Source organism: Canis lupus, chromosome 3, assembly GCF_011100685.1.
Source record: "Canis lupus familiaris isolate Mischka breed German Shepherd chromosome 3, alternate assembly UU_Cfam_GSD_1.0, whole genome shotgun sequence".
Lineage (NCBI taxonomy): Eukaryota > Metazoa > Chordata > Mammalia > Carnivora > Canidae > Canis > Canis lupus.
Window position 1 is genome coordinate 65,473,982 of NC_049224.1, and position 24,378 is coordinate 65,498,359.

The 24,378-nt window shown below is 42.5% G+C and overlaps 1 protein-coding gene across 4 annotated transcripts in view; it reads right to left on the reverse strand.

The window, feature by feature from the left end:
• C1QTNF7 (C1q and TNF related 7) overlaps positions 1–24,378 on the reverse strand; it is a 106,578-nt gene that overhangs the window by 53,200 nt on the left and 29,000 nt on the right. Inside the window, exon 1 of one of the 4 annotated variants that reach the window (XM_038533346.1) lies at positions 20,119–20,966. The exons of the other annotated variants lie outside the window; for them this stretch is intronic. The gene's annotated coding sequence lies outside the window, so the exon portion shown is untranslated. Of the gene's footprint in view, positions 1–20,118; positions 20,967–24,378 lie in introns of those variants that run through there. 4 annotated transcript variants of the gene reach the window in all.

Here is a 24,378-nt window from a genome sequence, read left to right on the forward strand (position 1 = left end):
ACCAGTGACCTGACAACTGGGGACAAGCCCTATGCCCCAAAGCCTGCTGGAATTATTCAAACTAGCCAGTCCTGTGCATGTGGACTTGCCTTCTCTTTCTTTCTTTCTTTCTTTCTTTCTTTCTTTCTTTCTTTCTTTCTTTCTTTCTTTCTTTTTTCTTTCTTTCTTTCTTTCTTTCCTTTCTTTTTCTTTCTCTTTCTTCTCTTTCTTTCTTTTCTGCCTTCCCTTTCTTGTGGAAAACACAACAAAGGTTCTGGCTTCTTTTTCCTCTCTCTCCCTCTATCTTATAAAGGCAACCATGTGCTTCCCCAGATGGCCCTGGATGTCACATTCATCCCTCCTCTCAGGAAACATAAGTAATAAAGACCTGTGAGTGCTCAGCTGGTTATCAGCCGGTCACTTCCCACAGGTACATTTTGAGACAGTCCTGCTCAGATCCTTTTGGGAAACAAATGAAGTGCACAGATTGTTATTAGTGATTAGAATCCCCTTGGGTACAGATTTCTTCCTAAGACACTTTCAGTGCCTTGGCTAAGAGAGTGCCAGAGCCAAATCTTATGGCTCACGACCTGTTCTCATGATCTCATCTGTGATCCTTGGATGTGAAGGGTAGATTCCAATTCTGTTTGGATCCAGCACCTATTTTGTATTTTTTGAAAACTATAAAATAAATCTATTTCTTAAAAAAAAAAAAGAACATGCTCTGAAAGGATATAGAGTTAAATGTGAGTCCCTCTTCATAAATCTCTTCCTTTGAGTCCCAACCCTCAAAGACTCCAACGAACCATATTGTATGCACATCCTTCCACACTTGTTTTATTCTGCACAGATATGCACACAATCGAGATACATTTCTTTCAAGAAAAGGGATCTGAACAGATCTCTTTTCTGCAACATGTTTCTTCACTCAACAATCTTTGCTGAATGTCCATCTCTGCCCAGAGCTCTGTGGTCTGAGTAGACTATGACTTATATAGGTCTTCTTCTCTTGATGTACATTTAGGCTGTCTTTAATTTTGTGTCACTTCAGCTGCTATTTCTGGAGAGGTCACTGTATAGCTAAAGTGGCTGGCGAGGCCCTCCAGTCTGTCCTTGGATTTCTCCCTGACCTCAGTTCCTGTCATTACCTCTTGTCTCCCTCTGCCTCAGTCACACTATCTTACCTTACTGTTCCTCAAATATTCCAAATATATTCTGACCCCAGGGCCTTTGCATGGGACTTTGTCTCTGCCTGAAATGCATGTATTTTAGACTTTCACAGGCTCATGCCCTCACCTCCTTCAGGCTCCTGCTCAAACATCACACATCTGAGCCCATCCTGCCCCCAGTATGAAATAGAACTCCCCCTGCTTTGGCCCTGTGCCCCCTTCCCAGCTCTGTTTTTCTTCTGAGTGCTGTGTCATCCTCTGAGATAGGGAGTGGTTATTGGTTCATCTTTTGGAAGGTCCAGGTCTTATTTACCGTGTCCCCCCATGTTTAGAACAGAGCTTGGCACATGGCAGGCCCTCAACAAGTGTGTGTTTACTGTGAACAGCCCTGCTTGGTCCTGGGGCTCTCACATCGTCTAGTTGTTCATAACCACCCTACGGAATAGATGGGTTTGCCTCATTTTAAATGTTGAGGAAACAGGCTCAGAGAGGTGACCTCTGGTGTCCCAGGCCACACAATGAGGACGTTCAGTGGAATGGTGGTTTTCAAACTCAGAATTTCCAGGGGATCCTCTTAAATCTACATGTGCAGGCCCCACACTACACATTCAGAGTTAAGATCTTTAGGTGTAAGGACTGGGAGTTTGCCTCTTTGTCTGCTCCCAGGGGATTCTGAAGAAGGCCAGGGCTTGGAACCCTGTGTGTTTCAGCTTGCCCAGAACGTGGGCTCCTACCCTTCTTCGAAGCTCCAACAGCCCAGGCACCGTGGGTTCTGGCCACAGGAGAGGGTCCCGCAGAATGCTCTGAGGGATGAGTGTCAGATGCTCCTGATTTTCAGTGGGGGAACTGAGCCTTCCCGGCAAGCTCACCATCCATTTCTGGGCTTTTAAGCAATTGTTAGGATTATTTCCTTGTCAGGGAGATGGGGTGGGGGGCATAACAAACTCCCAGGTCTTGGCATGCATCTATTTTCCTGGTTATTCTCACACCCACATTTATCATTTCATTCAAATCCCTCTTGAAAAACCTGTTGGTGCTCTTTTTATATACTAATTATTGTTTACTGTTCGGTGCTGGAGAAAGGAAACAGGCCCCCAGAGAACAAAGTGGGACTCCCAGAAGTTCTTGGCTCTAAAGCCTCTTTCCTGACACCCTGTGCTCTGTCTGCAGATACCTGGGAACTTTCTGTCAGCACTCCACCCTGAGCCCCTGCCACTGGGCGTCCCTGGAGAGGCTACGGGAAGGACGTGGATGTCCTTTAGGGGCTGTGGCAGGGTGGCAGGTGGCTGTTGCAGGGTGCAGTGTGGCCCAGGCCCTGGAGCTGAGGCTGCTTTCCCAGTCAGATGAGAGCACAGAGCTGAATGAGTGGAGGACTTGTGTTGAGGCTTGATTCACAAATGGCTCTGCCACTCTCTCCTTGGGGCTATGATGGTGGCTGTCTCTACTCTGGGGCTGTGATGAGGAGAGAATGAGGGATGTCAGGTGAGCGCTTCTAGATAGACACAGCTGTGGACCTTGAGGTGGATGGATGTGCCATCTCAGTCTCCTGGCAGGAGAATGAAGTTGAGTTTCTTCATGTCTGGAAAAACGGAGAGTTTGGGAATTTCCAGAGAAGAGCACTTAAATTCAGCTTGGTGTCTCCAGCACATTGGTCAAATTTTCACTTCTTTTTGCGCCAGCCAAAACTTTCTCTAACAAAACCAGTTAAATTAATATCACTGAAGGAATATTCTAGAATCTCTGGTTAACTGTTCTTAAAGTAAATCCAGGGTAAGGATCTGGATACTCATGAATACTTTTCTGTCCCTCCTTCTTCCCCTCTCCCCCATGCCTGCCTGCCTGCCTGTATTCACAAAGTCTTTGTTGCTACAGAGAGAGCATGAAATTCAGTCAGTCAGACCTGGGTTCAAATCTTACCTTATCTACTTGATTCTTTCATGTGTCAGTGATTTAATGTAGAAAAATGGGGATAAGAATACCTACCACTGGGTTTTGAGGACCAATAGCAATAGTAAATACTCATAGAATACTTAGTCTATGCTCAGCACTTTACCTCCATTAACACATTTAATCCTTGCAATTATCCTATAAGGTATATACTACTATTATGCCACAAATGATGAAACAGGCAGTGAGAAGTTAAAATAACTTTTCAAAAGTGACACAGCTAGCAGGGAACAAATCTATAACTCTCACTACTATTATTTTCATTAAAAAAAGATTTTATTTATTTATTTATTTATTTATTTATTTATTTATTTGAGAGAAAGTGAGTGGGGGTTGCTGGGGGGAGGCAGAGGGGAAAGGACAAGCAGACTTCATGCTGAGCACCCAGCCTGCAGTGGGGCTCGATCCCAGGACCCTGAGATGGTGACCTGAGCCTGCAGTGGGGCTCGATCCCAGGACCCTAAGATTGTGACCTGAGCTGAAACCAAGAGTCTTACGCTCAAGAGACTAAACTCCTATTATGTTAATTTATTCTTGCACATGGAATTCTGAATACAAACTTACAAAGGCTAACTGTGTTAATTATGTTGACTATGCTAAACCAGAACAGATTTCTTTACCTGTCAGTAACTTTACCCAAGTAGTGGTACTTCTTCCTGCTTCCTTGTTTCTGACTTCCTCAAAGAAATCCAGCCTCACCTTGTTGGTAAAGCTATCGTCCTCTCCTTTCAAATATATGATGTTTATTATTTATAAGGTATATTTGCATATATCTCATTTGACTTTTAATAATGCTTACAGTTGTGAGACACAGTAAGTATTGCTCTTAGCTGCCCTTAGAGATAAGGAAACAGCCTCGTTGTTTAGGGCAGGGAGCCCCATGGGATTCTCAGTTCTCTTCTGACTTGCGCTGGTTTCTGGATCTTGAGTTGGGATGTTCCGGCTGAGGCTTTGACTTTTGTTGTTTAGCAAGCATCCATTCCCTCTTCTGGAATAGCCTCTTGATTTTCCCTTGGGGACCTTTTTTCTCTCCTCCCTCCAGAACTTCTGGTTCAGGTGAGGTCTACCCATGTGCTAGCCTTTCCAGGGTGTTACGTTGCTCTGATCACAATGATTCATTCAAGGGAGAGTTAGTGACTTAAATGAGTTCAGAGAAACTCAACCATGGGAATTTTCTGCTGGGATTGCTGAGCTACAAGGATGTAGGCCTGTGACTGTTGGTGACCCTATCTACCATTGCAAGGAGAGACCTAACCAACAGTGAAGTCAACTCAAGGAAAAGCAGAATCAAGAAATGTGGAAAGACAGAGTTCATATCCTTAGAGTAACTGGATCCAATAGATGCTGAAGCCAGAAGATCTACCAGAGATTTTAGTTCTATGCATTAAGAAATCTCCTCCCTTTTTTTTTTTTTTTTTTGCTTTGAAGTCCCTTGAGTTGGGTTTTTTGTCACTTTCGGTTGAAAGAGTGTGAACTGATGGACCCCCCCGCCCCCGCCCCCCCGCCAAAGAGATTGCTTCTTGGCAAGTGGTAAGGGGACACTGTGGCTAATTATTTTTTTCCTTTTTTGCTGGAATATTGGGCACTGATTAGGTGCCCATAAAGATTTGTTAACTCATTAATCATGAATTCAGTGGAAGATGGGATAGTTATTGAGAAGTTTGAACTATTATTTAAAAATCCTTGCATACTGGATGAATACTCCCTTTCTTGTGATATCCAGGGAAATTTGGAATAACTTTTCTTTGGGGTTCTTTCCAACTTGCTTGATTTCCCACTGAGACCAACTGTAGTTCACATGGATTTGCACTGGAGAAAGTCATATTTTATTTTTAGTACTGTTTACTCAAATTCTTTACTAAGAATTTTACCACTTAAGTATGAAGATCTGATTTTCCTGGACTGCAAGGTGGACCATCTTACCCCTCTCCCTTCATGGACTCCTGCTCATTCATTCACAAAAGGAGCCCCCAGCCATGAATATATAGATTTTAGGGAAGATACTAATGTCATGGTCAGTTTTATGTATCCTCTTGGCTAGGGTTCAGTCCCCAGATTTTCATCAAACTTTCATCTGGGTTTTGGCATGAAGAGATTTTGCAGAGGTGGTTAAAATCTATAACAAGTTGACTTTAAGTAAGGGAAGTTTTTTCTAGGTTATCTTTGTGGGTATAATTTAGTCAATTAAAAGGTCTTAAGAGCAGAGCTGAGGCTTCTCTAACAAAGAAGAAATTCCATCTAAGTACTGCAGCATTTCCTCATGTCTAAAGGTCCTAGTATGTTCTTTCTGGAGGGTGCCCTATAGATTTTGGAATTTCTAGACAATCTTCACACAGAGTACAATTGCTTACCATACATCGATTAATATATATTTTCTTCTACTGGTTCTGATTCTCTAGTTTAGCACTGACATAGACAAATGACAAATGCTCCCTGAAATGATAGACAGAATGGACATGCAGGGGTCATGTGAGAGTGGAGGTGAGACCACAGTCTTTAGAATTCCAAAAAGCTCCTGTCACATCATAAGACTAAGAACCATGATCTCCTGGATAAAGGCCCAAGTCTTTAAAATGATGTGCAGTTCTCCATAACCGGTCCCTACTGACCACCTCAGCTTCCTTTCTTGCCTCTCACTTTCTCACTTTTTATAATCCAGGATTATCAAAGTGCCTGGGTCCCATAAGACAGTTCATGAAAATTTCTATGGGGAGCAAGGAAAACACCCCAGAACTTTCTGGGTGCTCCAGACAAAGCTCCTCACTTCCCAACCTTCAAGCCTCCATAAACCTGTCATGGTTCCTGTAGACCCCACCTCAATCCTCCCTCCCACTTACAGACTCACCTCCATTCTCTACCTTGAGACATCAGGGGAGTCTTGTCACATCCTTTATGCCTCTTCATGTCCTTCCAGACTTCTAGGCCTTGTAGGCTCTTATCACTCTGATCCCTTTTCTCTGATCTCCCACACCTTTTTTCCCTGGCGCCTCTTAGAATACAAGGTCACTCATCAACAAAATGCCCTGTATCCTCACCGTCCTTTCTGAATGTCATCGTATCTTCTTGTTCTGACTGCAGTTTGGCTGTGCCCTGAGGACACCTCTGTCCCCATAGCACACTCACGTGGTGGCTGTTTTCAAACCCCCAGTCCTCATTCCACTGAGCCTGGATGTGCAGTAAGACCTTCTTGCCATTTCTAGACCGTTCATCCCCCACTTCCTTCTGCCCTTCCAGGGTCGAGTCTCACTCCTGTCATCTGTCCATGACACCCACCAGTTCTCCTGTTGACATCATCTACTTATTTACTTCACTACCCTCATATCTTGGAGATTTCAGTTCCTGACCTCTGTTACTCTCTCTAACATCACTGCCATAATTCTGGGTGGTTCAGTATCTCCTTAGAAAACCTGTCACATACCCTGGCCTCACAGCCCCTTGACCATTCTTTCTTTCAATGGTCTTGTCTCCCACTCTACCTCAGCCTCTTACTCACATGACCATACAGAGAACTTATTACCTATAACTATGGTATCTTCATAAACTCAGGTTCTGCTTCCCACCAGCACTTCTTTTCTGGGACTCCATCCAGTATCCCAAATCCAACAACACTTCGATTTTACTTGGACACTACCATTTTCATTCTATACCTTATTCAAGTCTTCACCTCTTTCCTTACCCTGTTTAGATTCTATGATAATGACTTTCTGGAATATACCAGTGACTCACTGGCCTCTCTTTTGCTTTGTTGAATCTTATTTAACTAACTAAACCACCACTTTGGCTAGATGCTCTAGAGAAAAACACACAACCAGGCTGACTGCCCTCTCCAAATATGATTGTTTACCTCAGAAGGGTCCTTGATTAATGCTGCCCATCAATTATACTGTATTTTCTTATTTCATTAGCCATCCCACTCTCCTTTATAACTATGTCATACCTCGTCTTCTATTTTAAATCTCTAACAGCTCTTCTTCTGTGGTCATCCTCAGTGAATGACCTTATTTCCCATTTTATTCAGAAAATAGAAGTAATCAGAAGGCATATAAGCTCCTACACCTACAGTGATACCCCTTTTGTGTGATATGTGGATATGCTCTGCCATTCTCTTGTTAGAATGAACTGTTTGTGCCTCTATCCCAGGCCAACCTAATATCTATATACAGGATCCCATCCCCTCTCCTATCTCCCCCTCTTCCCTTTTCAATGCCATCACTCCAGCAATCCTCCTCTCTGTTCTGCGTACATAACGTGCTCTCTAAAGGTCATTTCTTTCCTTCTATCACTGCGTCTCTCTATAGCAGTATAATAATGTAGAGAGATTAAATATATATACATATTATACGTGTAAATATAGAAATTATATATGTAGTTATATATATGTAAATAGTAATAAAATAATGTATAGGAGCACTACATATAAAGTAAATTTTGTGTGTACTAATATGTATTACTACATATACTATATATAATATTACTACATTACTAAAATGTTACCTTTTCCAAACACTTCTCTCTCTAGTCACTGCCTCATTTTGCTCCTCCTTTTTATAGTACACTCCTTAAATAAAGTCTCTAATGACTCTCTACAGTTTCATTCTTCTTGTACTCTCTCAAACCCACCCCATCCAGCTTCCATCCCACTGCTCCAATGGAAACAGCCTTTCAAGGCCATCAACCAACAGTCTCAGTCAGTGGTCACGGCTTTGTCTTTCTGGTACCTGATCTGTTCCTCGTCCTTCTTTCATCCATCCATGAGAAACCACTGTCTCTTGGTCTTCCTCTTGCCCCTTTGTCTTTTTCATTGCCTCCTTTCCGGGATCTCTATCCTCTTCCTAATCTGTAAATGTTGGAAGCCGAGGCTCAATCTTCAGATCTCTTCTTTTCTGTCTCAACTCTTTCCCTTAGTTATCCCAACCATCACATGGCTTGCAAGGTCTTTTTGCAGCTTACACCTTCCTTGTGAACTCCAGACTTACTGACTAGACATCTACATGTGTATATCTTATAGGCATCATGAACTTAATACAGCTGGCATTGAGCTCCTGATGTCTTCCTCCTAACCTGCTGCCAGGTTCTTCCTCATGTATTTGGTAACAATTTTTTTCCGATGCTCAGACCAAATACCTCGGAGTTGGACTTGACGCTCCTCATTCTCATGAATCATACCTTAGCGCCAAGTCTTTGTGACTCTCCTTAAACACTGTCTCAAGCATCTCACCCTTCTTCTTCACCATCTCTACTGCTGCCACTCTTGTCCCTTTACATGTTAGTTCTTGCCTAAGTTATTGCAACCATTTCTACCTGGTCTTCTTGCTCCTGGCATGGAGAGTGCATTCAGCAGGCAGAGCACTCCTGTACCACTGTCTGATGGTGTCTCTTCTTATGCAGACTACAAAGTAATGGCTTAGAATGAGTCACAAACCTTGGATGGGCTGCCCCTCCCTACCATGTGACCTCATAGTCTACTCCAGCCACATTGTCTCTGTGCTGTTCCTCAAGAGTATTCCTGCTGCAGGATATTTGCATACACTGTTCTTCTTGCCTAGAAAGCTTTCTCTCAGGGATCCCTGGGTGGCGCAGCGGTTTGGCGACTGCCTTTGGCCCAGGGCGCGATCCTGGAGACCCAGGATGGAATCCCACATCGGGCTCCCGGTGCATGGAGCCTGCTTCTCCCTCTGCCTGTGTCTCTGCCTCTCTCTATCATAAATAAATAAAAATAAAAAAAAATAAAAAAAGAAAGCTTTCTCTCAGATGTATGCCTATATATATATACACACACACACACATACATACATACATACCTATAGCTATAACATCATTACCTATATGTATATGTGTAGGTAATGTGTGTCTGCATGTGTTCACGTATATCTACACCTACATTTGCATCTGTATCTATATTTACATCTGTAACTACACTGTCTGTATTGACCATCATCTTGCTTTATACTCAGATTTCACTTTCCCAATGAAGCCTCTCTGACAACTCTTCCCAAAATTACAAATCCAACCATTCCATATTCCCTTCTTTGCCTTTTTTTTAACCCATTACCAGTATTTTTATATGACATACTATGCTTTTTATTTATTTTGGTATCATCTGTTTTCCCTCATGAAATGAAAGCTCTGTGAGGGCAGGTATTTTTGTTTGTGCTTTTGGTTGCTGAGTCCTGAGGGTATAGAATAGCATCTGGCTCATAGTAAGGACATGTTTTTGTTGATGAAGTAAATAAATAAAAGCTACCAATGATGATAAACAGTATTTGGTTGGGATCTATGATTTCTCACATCTAAGTCTTCAATTAGCTTGTTTTTATATTAGCCTGCCTCTCGCCTCCCATCCCCAGTCCCCAAAGAGTCCCATGCACAAGAGACGAGGCCAGGAAAAAGAACATCTTGTTACAGCTAGAGCTTTGGTCACAAATGCCAAAGTAGGACCCCATAACCCTGATGAGCTGGGCTGGGATGCAAACATCCTTCCCACATTCTGGGGGATATCACTCTGATTACCAGGAAAGGCAGGTCCAGGGAAAACAAATGCAACAGACAACTTTTCCATTGGCTTTCAGGTCTAGTTTTGAACAAAGCAGTCTGGTATTTCAGCTTTCTGGCTGGTGAAATAAAATGCCACAAATAGAAATGTCCTTAATCAAATTAATTACATTTTATTACTGTGCTGTGATGGGGTTAGTCTGCCCTCAAGCAGAGCAATGGAATGTAAAATATAAGCTGTGAGGTAGTAGATTGTTGTCAGAATTTTTATGCATGTCCATTTTATTTTGGTCTGTGAATTCTTTATCAACCGAGCCTGCTATTGTTGTTGAAATAATAATAAGTTTGACAAGTCTGCTGAGAGCTTGAACAGGGATGATGTCATTCACCCAACAATCCATTTCCCAAACAGAGTCTTAGACAGGTCTTAGAATTTAAGTCAGAGCATGTCAGTCACTCTCATGCTTAAAACCCTACAATAGCTTCCTGCATCCCTTGGGATAAAGCTCAAGTCCTTTGCAAGGCCTTAGGCGAGCTTGATCTCCACTCCCTTCTGACCTCACATCCAGCATGCACTTTATTCCAGCCACCTGGCATCCTCCTACTTCTGGAATGAACCAAGGGACATCAATCATGCTTTCTCTCCAGCTTGTTACTCTTCAGCCCAAAATGCTCTTTGCCCAGATGCTGGTATGACTCATTCCTTTTTACCTTACTGGTCTCTGCTCAAGTGTTGGCTTTCTGTGGCCCCTGCCTTCCCTGACCCACCTTTCTAAAATAGCACACCTGCCTCCCTCTTACTCACTTCCCTCTTCATTGTCTTCCTTACCTCCTGACAGGCACATCTTTTGTTGTCTTTGTCTCTCTAATCCTCAAGTGGACTGTAGGATATAGAGGAGGAAGTTGGTCTGTTTTGATATCAGCTTTGTCCCGAGTGCCTAGAATAGTGCCAGGCACTTTGTGACTATTTAATACTGGCTCCCTATGACTATACTGATCTTATGGGTGATCAGAATTCTTAAAAGACAAGCCAAAGAGACCAATACTTACTTACAAGAGAGAGAGATTGAAAAAAAATTGTTCAAGAAATCTCAAACTCCTAACCCTTGTTCGTAAGAGAGAAATTTCCTCTTGGGAACCTTCGAACCTGGCTGAATCTGGACCTGGTCTATCCACACCCATGATCCTTCCCATCATGTTGTGGGCAAAGGGTAGTAGGGCAAGCAGAAGGAGAACCTCTGATCCCCTCAGAGGCCACTACCTGCTGTGGTCTGTCAGCCATCTGCCCTCAAGTTTGAGCATGAAACCTTCCCAAACTGACCCTATGATTTCAAATAATCAAAGGAAGACAGTCTAAATCTGAAACATTTGGAAGCTAAGAACCTGATTTGGCCCAAGAAAGCTGATGCTTATTAAAATCTTCAAAGGGCAAACATGGAAACGATCCATGTTTTAGATTATCTCCCTCTCATTTGTCATGTCTGGAATCATTTTTACAGCACTGAAATCAAAAGCTCTAAGAGTTCAGCTTTCTTCCTCCACACACCTCTTTGCTGGCAAGATTCCAGAACATTCTCCAGGCTTGTGGGTCACAGAAAGAGAATATGTGTGGTCAGAGTCTGCACTTCTCTGACAGTCTGCACTTGAGCCAAGTTATTTTCAAAACTGAGATGAGTGTAGAGAGGTCGTTATAGTTTAGAGTTTAAAATAAAAGTTTCGGGAAGGCTCATGTATTTCACTTAAAATGCAAAATATATGGCTGGTGTCATGGTGGCTATTTTTATGTGATGTCTTTTAGAGATAAACATTTGCTATAGATTTCAATCTGTCAAAGGAAAAAGAAGTAAATATAATTTTTTTCCTAGTGCTTTCTCCATGATGAGAACTGGGCTGGGTACTTGCAGTACACATTTAAGCAGCTCACTGTCCTTATCTCAAGCAATAATCCCATTTCCAACCTCCTAGAGAAAAACAGAGCATGATCAAGATCCCTTCAATTTTTCTATCATCCCTAATTTATCCACATTCCTATCCATTCTCACTCGCTTCCCACCAGTCTCAGTTGACACTGATGTGAGGCAGCACCCATGCTTGTTCAAAACCAAGCCCACCCCTGGGGGTTGTTTCAACCTACTGCTTGTTTCTCTTAGATTACCTGGTTCTGATACCTTCTCTTATTCTCTACTATCTTCAACTTCTACTCCTGGCTGATTACTTTCAGTCTGTTTCTAGTTGAAGTCTTTTCCACTCTGAGATAACCTTCACTTGGCTTCCTTGACCCACCTCTAACTACCATACCTCTCTGTTCTTCCAAGGAGACTGGACCAGTGAGGTCAAAGGCAACTTGCAGGACCAATAAAGGGTGAAGGAAGCAAACCAACTTTTTCTAAGGGTACCTCAGAAACTGCTACCTGAAGGCATCTGTGCTTAGGAGTAGATGGGAATAACTATTTCCAAACTCTACTAATTTGAAGGGACAACACTTTAAATAGATTGCCCAGATTTCATTGGTTTCTAGAGTGTTCTGGCTAAGGACAACTAGAAGCTAGATATTGACCATCAGGGAGAGGTGAGGAGGTGTGGAGATGTGTATGCACACATATCTGAATGGTTTCAATTTCCTGCCCAGTGACTGGTTTTAAGCCTTTACGGAGAGGGTTGTTAATATCAGATGTTGAAAGAAATGTTTCCAGGAAAACTTTTCAGGAAGATATTACCAGTAAAGATTTTAATCTCTGGGTACAAGCACAACTACTTTGGAGCCAGGTGACTCACCACGGGAAAGTGGATTTCTCTTCATTTCTGCCCAGAACTTAGCAACACTCTGGCTGCATGAAGACAATCAGCTTTGAGAAAACAAGAGATTGCATCCATTATTTGAATGTTACCATTCTCAAGTTGGACCTTAATGGTTTATGATTTGCATAGAGGACTATGATTTGGACCGTGATTTACATGGTGACTGTTGTGTAGGAATTCATGAGCACATGTGAGTACAGCATAGAAACACTTGGGGGAAGGATCTCAACGACAGAAGAGAGTGCAACATTGGTTTGTTGACTTTGGGGTGTCTGCATCAGTATGCCTACACTGGTGAGGCCAGAGGACTGAAATGTAATCTCAAGGAGGGCAGGGATTTTTGTCTCTTTGGATGATTTCTGATCCAACAAATAAGTATACATTCAATGAACATAAAATGAATTTGGCTTCATTCTGGCCAGGAAAAGAGGTGGTGAGCTGGATATTTAGTTTGAACAGTGAGAAATCAAGTAGAATCCAGGAAGAATTGGCTACATTCAGGCTGAGGTATGGAAGAGCAATGGCCTCTTGTCAAGAAAAGTGAAAATGAGGTGAAAAATCACAGGGGAATCTGAGAAGGTCATACAATTCATTATGCATTAGGTATAGTACAAACTGACTACAATAGACAGGAAATGCTAAAATAAGCTTGGGTATATCATGTGTTATTTTGACTGGCACATCTAGCACATTATCTCAATGGTCTTTATATCAACCAAGTGATATGGAAGGGGCTGGGATGTTCATTAATTTTTCCAGGTTAAGATGGGGACAATAAAGTTAAATGGCTTGCTAAAGGTGACTTTACAAGGTTCACTCATATGTGAACAAGAGCCAATGACTTTGAGTTGCATTCTATCATTTTTTTCTACCTGACCATAGTGCAGAAATGAGATTTTGGCTGATGGATGGGTTTTGACTTGGCAAAGCAGTGGACTCTTTTTTGGTTTGTTTCATTTTCTCTTTTTAATTTTGCAGGGGTGAATATGAGGTGATAAGCCTTAAATATCCACCTTTGACTGGAAAGGTTGGAGTGACACGGGAAGATAATTAAAATGGAAAGAAGTGCATTTTAAGACCTGGCTTTGGGGATTAAGATGAGGATAATGTATTGAAACAGCTGAGAGTTTCTGTGCAGGCTTTACTTCACATCTCAACAACACAGAACAAATTGCACAAATTCTAGGAATTATGTCCCTTGGTAACAAACACTGGTCACTTTTTAAAATGTCACCAAATGGCTCTGTTGACTGTTTTGTAACAAGTCACAAGCAGATGGCACTTTGAAGTGTATGATGCAGTTTGGAAAACAAAATCACTTGGACATTTTTGTCTGGTTTGCTAAGATAATGTGATGAAGCCCAAAATGAAAGAATCTTGGCGTGCATTGATAGAGCAAGGCTACACACCATTCAGTGGATTTGTTCTAATCTCTTGAAATCAAAGAACTGATTTTTTCAACTGTTAGCTCATGAAGTTTATGCAATTGCTGAAGAAAAGGTGCAAAGCAAGAGAGAACTATCATTTTTTGAATGCCTAATGTCAGACTCGTTATATGATATATAGTTTACATATCTTATTTAACTCTCAGGTAAAATAATGGGTTGCTATTATTACCCCTACTTTTCAAAAAAATTATTTATTTATTTTGAGAGAGAGGGAGTGAGAGAGCGAGCGAGCAAGCCGGGGAAGGGGTAGAGGGAAAGAATCTCAAGCAGACTCCCTGCTGGGCCAGGAGTCCTATGCAGGGCTTCACCTCATAACTCTGAGTCATGACCTGAGCAGAAATCAAGACTGAGACACTCAACAGACTGAGCCCAATTATCCCTGTTTTAAATATAAATTAATGAAGGCCTATAGACATCCCACACCTAATTAGGGTATGAACTAGAATTCAGACCTTGATCTGACACTCAGAACCATTTCTTCTCCCTGCTTTCTGGTACTTTGGGTAGAATCCTGCCCCTACCTGCCCTTTACCACTTTAAAAATAATTTCATCCTCAAATTTAAGTACCAAAATAGACACAACTAGCAAATGTTTATGTAAGATTTATTTATGTATCAAGTTCCAAATTCATTGCTTCCAGAAATAGGAAACTGTGGAATATTTTGACAAGTACTGTAGGTTTGACTCTCTCAAAACCTACCCACCCCATCCACCTTCCCTATGCTTTTTTCTGTATTAAAGGTGGAATACACAAACTTCCAGATCTCCTTGTACTGAGGGGTACCCATATACATGGGAAGTTCTGGAAAAGGGCTTCCTTTTCCAAATAAAAAAGCAAAGTTTGGCAAGAAGGTTTTTGCCTTCCTGCCTGGAATACGAACTTAACACCTGTAGGGGCAGCAGATGTCTTACGACCATGGGCACGAATGCCACATGCTAACCAACACAAGTGAAGCAAAAAGATGGAAGGAGCCTGGTTTTCTGGTGACATCTTGAAATAGCTACATCATCCTTGGATCATCTATCTCTCGGCTTCTTGTGTGGGGAAAAATAAACCCCTTATATGTGAAAGGAACTAGATTTTCTGATGCTTACAGATAAATGCAATCCTAACTGATACACATGGTAGCCAGAATTTTAGAAGACATTCCTATTTTCTAACTATGTTCCATTTTTATGCCTGTTTGATCCTGATTTGTAGTTTAGAAACATTAGAAATATAGCCATTAAATTAGGTAATAGATTCACTGGAATGGTATTCCTTTGGTTGGGCACAAACCAGAACAGAGTTGGGTTCCCTCCCTGATTGTTGGGAAGAGAGCAGCAGAACCTGTGATCTGAATGACTGTGGTACTTCCAGAAAGTCTGGATATCCATCACTCCAGCCAAAGCACTCAGCATGGAGTCAGGGAGGAAGAGTAGGATGACTAGACTTGACATGTCACCACCATTTTGCCCTGTATGGATATAGAGTTGGCTTTTGGTTGGAGAAACTAGAAAGGACCTTGAGAAATCATTTTGTCTTTCTCTTCACCTTGGGGAAGGACCACACTGAAGTTATACCAGACATATACGATAACCAATCTGGGTTTAATAGACCTCCAAAGAAGACAGTTCCTCAGCCTCTTGCCTCAGGAGGCCATTTCAACATTAAAAAACTTACAGAACATTCTTCTCTTACTTAAATAGAATGTGTATTGCATGTGTGTGTGGGGGGGTGGGTGGGGTTGGAGAAACCCTTATTTTTCTCCAGCATGTGCTAGAGTGGGTTGTGCAGCAGGGCAGTCCTGGATTCAGGTTGTCCTGCCACTTCCTAGCTGGTGCTGAACTTCCTTGTTACTTAACTGCACCAAGCTTCAGTTCCTCATCTGTATAACAAGCAAATAACAGCCACACAAGGGTCATGATGAGGACCTCATATATGTAAAATGCTAAGAGTAGTAACTGTCATAAAAGTGCATGCACAACAGTAGCTCCCTTCCCCTTCTCTCCCCTCAGGATGGCAGCTCACCACCATCCTCTGAGTGAGATTGCTTTGAACCCAAAGGAGCATCACTGAATCAACCCACAACCTCCTCTGTCATCAGCTAATTAACTTCACTGTCCTAATCTCATCCTCTTTGCTCTTATTTTTCCATTCTTGCATTTTAGCTTTGGGCTTTGTTTTCAAAACAATTTCTAGAAATGTGTTTGCATTTTGGAGAAACAACGTTTTTATACATTAAACAGAAAAATATCAGAGCTGTATTTGGAAATTGAAAACATTGACCTGTGTATTTTGTGTTGCCGTGTACACAACATTTTCATTCTAAGTCGTGGGTCCATGAGGCCGTTTATATTATGGTGATAAAGGCATAATGGAGTAATGAGACAATCATCTGTATTGTTACATCCAATAATATTCTGGCTACAAATAGTTGGCTGATTGAAAGACAAAGACTCCTCTGGTACAAGTTATCTGCACTGTGACCTTCGCTATGGAGAGATGTTGTCTCAGACCCAAGTGAGGTTTGCTGTACCATTTTAAGAAAGGAAACATTTCAGACCATGGATTGTTTTTCAAAGCTGTACACATGACTCTTGGCTATTAGAGTGTTGGATCAGCCGACTTCTGGCAGCTTTGCGTGTTGGCTGCACTAACATATGTACAGTTTCAGACTCAAAGCCACACATGAAGTCATTGTGAAGCTGCACAATTCATCGCTAAAAATCTGCCATGCGGTGGTTCTTCTCCTCTCCAACAATGTAATCCCTAGGAATTGTGATGATTTGAACTTTTTAAGAATTATTAATTAATCTTCATGCATTTAGGGCCTACTGATTTATCTTTGATGAGAAAGAACATTTTGAAAAACATCCAGGAGATGGGATGAAAGAATTAACTGTAGTATACTTTGGTTCAGAGATTTTTCTCTCCTTTACATACAATTACTCCTAGCATATGATGCTGAGATGAGGAAAGAAAATGACAGAACAGATTTTCAGGTCTAAAAGGAGTCCTGTGGATTTGTCATGGGTCACTGTATCTCATCACCATACTTTATTTTCTCTATTTCTTCTAGAGGTATGAAGAGAGAGACTTGGGCTTTTGTTCATAGCTATATCTAGAATAATGCATGGCATGTAATAGGTGCTCAATAAATATTTGTGGATTGAACGGACCAGAGCTAAAGAGAAAAAGAATCCCTGTTGGTTGGGCACCCATTATGCTGGGCACCATGCTGGGTTGTTTATATCTGTTACATACACTTGAGAGGTAAGTGATGCACTTGGAGTCTTGTGGTCAGAAGTGATCAAGCCAGAATTCAAAACCATGGCTATTTCCCTTCAAATGCTGATATTTGCCACCACCGGAAATTATTTCCAGCGTTCAGTGGTTCCTGTTCCCCCACACCCTCTGTAACCTCTTTCCGAGGCAGCTGAAGTTCCCAGCACATGTTTTGAGAACACGTTTGGCTTGCCTCTATCTGTGCAGCAGTAGTCTGCAGAGAAATCAATCTCATTATATTTTATTCAGCACCATAAATGCTCCAAGTTGCTGGTTTCTCTGTGCAAAGTTTATTGAGTAAATTTCTCATATTACACAAATAGCTCGCTTTATTCTAATATGGTGATGAATTCTACTGAGCTGTACTGATTTAGAATAAAAAGTCGACAAAGAGAAGGAAATCTGCTCGTGCAATCAAAGGGGTTGACAACACAAAGCTCAGATGGTCACAGGACTTGGAAGGTGATGCGTGTCGAAAGATGAAGAAAGCACTGAGATATAAACAATGCAGTAAATAACTCTGAAATGAGGTTGATTCTGACCACAGGGTAATCCAAAAATTTGAATGAGGAAAATGCCCTGTCTCTTATACTTGGCAGAACTTTTTACCTTCTTCAGGTGGATATGGCAATCTTCATGCTTTTCCAGATTACAGAACAGGCTGAGGAGAGTGATTGTCAAACTTTGATGCACATCTGATCCTCTAAGAATTACTAACAAAGGGGCCCCGAGCTTGCTTTAATTAATGAGACATCCGGCCAGGCACAGGCAAGGGCCTAACTGATGCTTAGTATGGTCATCTTGCCTGCAAGGGGCAGTATGGGCCTGACCCCCATCAAGAGCATGGGGTCCTGAAAAGACCACAGGCCTGGGAATTCCAAAGTCTGCACTTAGTTCCCAGTGCTGCTGATTTCTAAGTGTGTGAGCTTTAGGTCTTGAGCTTGTTTCCCTGTCTGAAATCTTCTTGGGCAATGGTCAGTCACTTTTACCCAGAAGACACTGTGAGAGCTGGAAAAGTATGCACACAAAAGAACACTGGCGCAAGGGAAGCTGGTAGTAGTTAAAAACATGGCCTTTCTCCACCATGATGCAGCCAGATCTCTTACTCCCAAATCCCAGCCCTGCCAGTCATCACCTGTGTGGCTGTGGGCGAGTTCCTTAGCTATCCCTAACCTCAGTTTCTCCTACAAGAGTGACAAAAACAATACTTTGCTTATATTAACTAACTCTCAACCTTCACACCAGTCCCATGGTTTTTACCCATATTTCATAGTAAGGAAACCGGGGCACAGAGGCATTAAGTGACCATGCATGGGCCACTCTGGGATGTGCCCCAGGTGCTGTGGTTGCAGAGTCAATACTCCTAACCAGTGAGTTGCCCGCTCCTAAGACCACCCGAGGTAGGGTGAGCAGAAGGACAACTGCATGGTGAATGCTCAGTAAATGTTTCCCCGTATTTGGATAATTTCCTTTCACATTCCAAATATGTATCTCTCCATTTTATGTTCTATTGCACCCCACATGTCCTATAGCCAGTGCCCAGACTTATTTAATTATTGTCACAAAAATGAAAGCTGGCTTGGGCTGCACAGACTACAAACATGTTAATTCTAGAAGGGGAACATCATCTCACCTTTTGTTTTCATTGCTTTCAGATTAGGTATATAACACATAGTAAAGGCGAGAAATTAGAGATCTCCTCAGACTTAAAGTTGCTCTGGGGTAGGGGTGAGGGCAGCGTCCGCATAGGAAACAGGCTGTTATAAATTCTTAGTAGCTAAAAATCCCTTTTCCCTGACCCTCTGATGTTCTTTATGCATGTGCTGGCGCCAAGGCACAGAGGAGTTAAGTAACTAACATACTGCGAACAAGACCAGTCTCGCCATCACAGGGCATCAAACCACGAATCAAGATTGTTCAAAGGCAAGAAAGGAAGCCTGATATCAACCGGAGTTAAGGGTAGTTGTTCTTGTGCTCAGGGGAGCTTTCCAGGGAGTAGAAGAACCAAGATGAGAGCGAGCCTTTATTATTCAAACTGGAATCAAGCCATAGTGCCGGTTACATAGTCTGACGGTGGGGCAGAGTCTGAGATCTTGGGACATGAGTTCCCTGCAACCATAGGGTTCTTGATAAGGGACCCTTGGAAAAGGACACTTAAGTTCCTGGTGAAGCTGTTGGGTCTCAGGGAACAAAGGTTGATTAAAACAGAGCTATTTCCTTCACATTAGCTCTATTCCTGTAATTACTTCCCAATCCTTAACCACAATCTGATTTAAGATATCTTTAAAAGAAATACAGTCCAGTACTATGCTTTATGTATGAAACGAAGCAATCCCATCACATAATCACTATTAATACAAGTTTTACCAACCACAGTTTTACCAACACGGCTTAGATGCTTACGATCATGTGTTGCAATGAATGCATTATCCTCCCCACAGCAATGTAAAATGTCGAGCCCACTTGTTTAATAAAACAAAAAGTATAGAAATCAGCACCCCAACCCAAACTGAACTGAACACAAGATTTATACTTGTGCAAGGAAATCTCACCGGACAGTGTTAGCTTTAATGTTTCCCTTTTTCCTCGATTAAAATCCTGCAGTATATCCAAATGAAGGGAACACCTTAAATTTGAATTATGTAGGCCAGACCCGATGACTCTTCTGCTTTTCAGGGTGAAGCCTACACAAGTGTTCATGTCAGCCTCATGCTCCTCTTGACTATGGATCTATAACCATTAAGGAGCAGAACTGCCAAGTCAAGGGCTCTTTTAAAAACTAACCCTTCCAAAGCAAAGCCGATTCTGACGACTTTCACTTTCTCTCTCTTCAGCAGAAGCATCCCCCAGAGGAGATGGTTCACTGAGTAAGCCCCAGGCAGTAAACACCCCCAAACCTCATAGATGAACAGAGAGAGGACAGCTCAACACCGACGTGAGCCAAAAGACTCATCTGTGGGAGAAAAAAAGCCTGAAGAAGCTCACTTCGATCGGGAGAGAGGGCTGTTTACTTACATTGCTCGCAAGACCTTCCAACAGCTGGAGTCTTTGAATTCTACTGTGCACAGATGTGGAGCTTTCACTCGAAATCCCCTTCCCTTTGGCAGCAGGGAGCATTCATAACTCTGTGGGGCTTCAGATTGATAAGTAATTTCCTGATTGGTTTCAAAAGCGTTCTCCCAGGCTTCGAGCAGTAGCAGGGAGAGAGGGAACACGCAAGGCCCATGACGTGCAATGACGCTGTGGCCTGCACAGACCTCTTGTTTGATCGGGCTTGAAAGAAGGATCTGTCGGCCTCACCAGCAAAAACAAATATCTTCCTCTATCTGTTGGCTCACTCCCTGAATCATATTTGGGAAATAGCACAAAGAGTCCGGACAATATTTGTTCCAATATTTGTGATTGCTTTCTTACCAGCCACTTTAGAGAACGTTCTTAGAGACCATGCAGTCCGGCCCCTTTGGTTTACAGTGGAAGGAAAGGAAGCCTGCAGTTTACAAGGCTCAGTCAGGGGCACATGGAAAGTGAGTGAAAGAAGTGGCAACCAAGAGCCTCCTGGCCAGCATGTCAGAGCTCTGTCCCCTATAGGGAGGTGGAGGTGGACACAAAGGTTTGACATCTGGCTCTTGATCTTTAGAACGCATGTCATGGGCAAGGTCCTTCATATTTCTGAGCCTGTTTCTCATAGGTGCAAAGTGGGAATCAGAATAGCAGTCATCCTTGCATGGCATCACAGTATGGGGATGGCTATGGGAGAGACTTGTCAAGGGGGAAAGCCACTATACCACATACGGGATTTTGTAAGGAGGACTTGATCTACATGCTCCTCTTCTCTCTTCTTCTATTCTCACAGTCCATTCAGTGTTATTTCATGTTCTGGAAGAAGCCATACTGTGAAGTTTTGGGGGAGGAGAATGTTGGTCAGGGAATGAGATAGGATAGGAAGAAAGCCTTTGGCTTAGGAAAACCAGGTCAAGATCAGATGCAAAGGTAGAGCATGTCTTGACATTTGCCACAGAAAGGACACTGGGTCTGAAATCAGAAAATCGAGGCTTGGCTACTGCCTCTAACACTTGCCAGCCAAGGAACACCATTGAAGCAGTCCAAACCACAGTTTCCTCTCTGGGGGCATAAGCCCTGTCCTGCTGGGCTTGCCTAATTTTGCTGAGGTGAGATCAAATGGAATCTTGATGGCTATAGTGCTTATCAACCTTTGCAGTCTTTGAAATTGTGAGGTAATATTTTCCAGCGTTCAGCATAGCATTTCATGCAAAAAGCAGTGTTGATGGAATGGTGCCACCACCTCTTTCCATTTCATCTGTGGTATTGGCTCACACCCCTTGGTGCCAGGGATCCCGGGTTTTTGGACTTTTTTCCCTTCTCCTGTTAAGGAGTATATTTTGCCTTTCTTCCTTTGTCATGCTGTCTCTTGGTGCTGGCCACTACTGGTCTTTCTTCCATCTTTCATGCAACAGTAAGAATGAAAACAAGGAGAAAACACTTTACTCAACCACATAGAAAATTCTCCATAGAGTTTTGACACATGCGAGGCTGTGTGCATCTCGTGAGTAGTCACAGCCAGACAGCGATGGATCGAGATCAGCCTCACTTATGAAAATGCTCAAGCCCCTGAGCCTAATCAGTTATTCCATTACCTTCCTTTGCCTTTTTATAAATTCATTCTTGGATGTCATTGCAGTTAAGATTTATACTACATCATCTGTAAGAGGAATTTTCTGACTGGGCTTTACTGTAGCTGGCTTGGGCCACCATAACAAACTATTATGGACTGGAGGTTTAAGCAACAGAAATTAATTTTCTCAGTTCTGAAGGCTAGAAGTCTGAGACTGGGGTGTCACCATGGTTGGGTTCTGGTGAGAGCCTTTTCCCTGGCTTGTGGGTAGCTACTTCTCACAGTGTCCCCACACGATGGACAGTGGAAAAGATCTCCCTCTCTCTCTCCCCCTCTTCTACTTCTTCTATTTTTTAAAAAGATTTATTTATTTATTTGAAAGAGAAAGTGAGTGAGCAGGGGGAGGGACAGAGGGAGAGAAGGTTCAAGCAGACTCCCTGCTGAGCATAGAGCCTGATGCAGGGCTCCATCCCATGACCCATCAGATTATGACCTGAGCCAAAACCAAGAGTCAGTTGCTTCACTTACTGAGCCACCGAAGCTTCCCTCTCCCTCTTATTATAAGTTCATTTGGAGCAGAGTCCCATCCTTATAATCTCACTAAACTTTAATTACCCCCCAAAGACTACCTGTAGTCACATTGCCCTGTAAGTCAAGACTTCAGCTTATGACCTTTGAGGGGATACAACTCAGTTCAGAGCAAACCTGGAGAAAGTGAGCACATTAAGCTAATCTTGCTGAGCACTCATTGGGTCAAAGGCCCTACTCCTTTCCTTTTTCACTGAATCCTCACAACAACTCTAAGAGGCTGGTGGTGACTTTTCCAAGGTTACAAAATTACTAAGTGGCAGTGTCCACATGTAAACTGTGATGACCAGCACCATGTTCTTTCCATGACACAGTCTGCCTCCACCTCCTTCTCTTCTCTGCTGGATTCTGAGCCATAGACTTCTGTTTCCTTCCTGCTAATGTTGACCTCTGCTGCCTTGTGACAGGGTGGTGTTACTCAGCACACCATAAGAGGGGAGGAAGTGGAGGGGAGTTCTGTGGTTTCCCCCAGGGGCCCCACTCCAAGTTCAGACTGACAGCTGTGGGGATTCTGCCCAGAATGTTCTTGTTCTCTCTATGCTTTCCCCCTAGCCTCCTCTATGTGGGTAGATCCCTCTCATCAGTTTGAACTCAAGTGGGATTCTTACCTCTGGAAAGATTTCTTTGACCTGCCCCTCACCTTTCCTAGCTCTCCCTTAGACTTATCTTAACCTTCCCCTTTAAAATTTTTTGCCTTTTGTAAAACTTTGTAGGTGATAGCTGTAGTAGTTGTTTAAGTAGTTATATTATTTCTAAGATAGCTGCATGTTTGTCTTTCTCACTGGTGTGTACGCTCACTGCGGACAGGGGTGTTTGGCTCACTGAAGTATCTCCAGCCATTAGACCACTAATATGAGAACCTACAGGGAAGGAAGGGAGGAGTAGGAATTGGCGAATCAGAGAAAACAAATAGTAAGGAGGAGCTACAAGACTCATTTGCAATAATAGAATGACTGGCAAACACATGTCTGAGACCACAGTCTAAGGGTAAACTCTTACTAAGCCCTCTGTATGCTACCAAATTAATTTTTGTCCTTGATATTTTGCATGGGGAAACTAGATTTGGCTTATCAAGAGTGAGGTTCTTGGAGTAAAGAGAGGTAACTGAAGAACAGATCTTGGGTCATACTTGTTGGCCTGCTGGTCAACCCCTGGACTCCTGAAAGGGTAGCATGGCTTGGCCCTCTGCACAGTGGGACTGCCTGTTCATATTCCATTAGCCTCAGTCTCTTTCAGGAAAGAGATAAAACAAGACCCTGATGAACAGGGTGTGAGGAGGTATAGGGCTTGCCAGGAGGAATTTGTACCAGGAAAGGCATTCTCAGCTAAAGAAGCCACATGTGCAAAGACATGGAAAGACAACGTGTTGCGTATAGAGGACTGCAAGGAATGCACTTTTGTTGGTGGGTTGCAAGGAAATGTGATAAGGTAAGTTCTAGGTAAGTATTATCTTTTTCATTATTTTCTGTTTTCATTACTATCTATTGCTCGGCTTTGTTTGGTAAGCGAATGAAAGATTTTGTGTGAAATTGTTCTAGAAGTTGGAAAAAGCTTATAAAAATTTGCTTATTACAAGTCCTTTTGGATGAAGATAGCTCAGCAGAGAGACTGAGAAACTATGCTGGGAAATTAAATTATTTATGAATTTTCTTTACTTGCATACTGGAAAGTTTGACCACTTTTCTTCTTCTAATCTCCTTTTCAAAGACTAGGTGATAGCCAAAAATAGTACCTATTAAATATCAGTGAGCAGGGATATAAGTTTTTAACTCAGCATTATCCCTGGACTTTTCTACTCTCTCCTAGAGGTCAGGGACTAGAAGCCTGAAACTCAATTTCTCCAAACCTTTGCAGTCAGATTCCCTGGTTAGAGTCAACCAATGAAGGCACTCACAGTCATGTAAAAGGCAGAAATATGTCAACTGATAGTAAGGTTTGCAGGAGCTTCTGGGCAAGATCCTGGAATCACATAACTAGTGTGGCTTTCCAGAAATCCTGCACTCTGGGTTTCCAGGAAAACAGCATGTTTTTCTCTCTAACTCTTGGTTCCACAG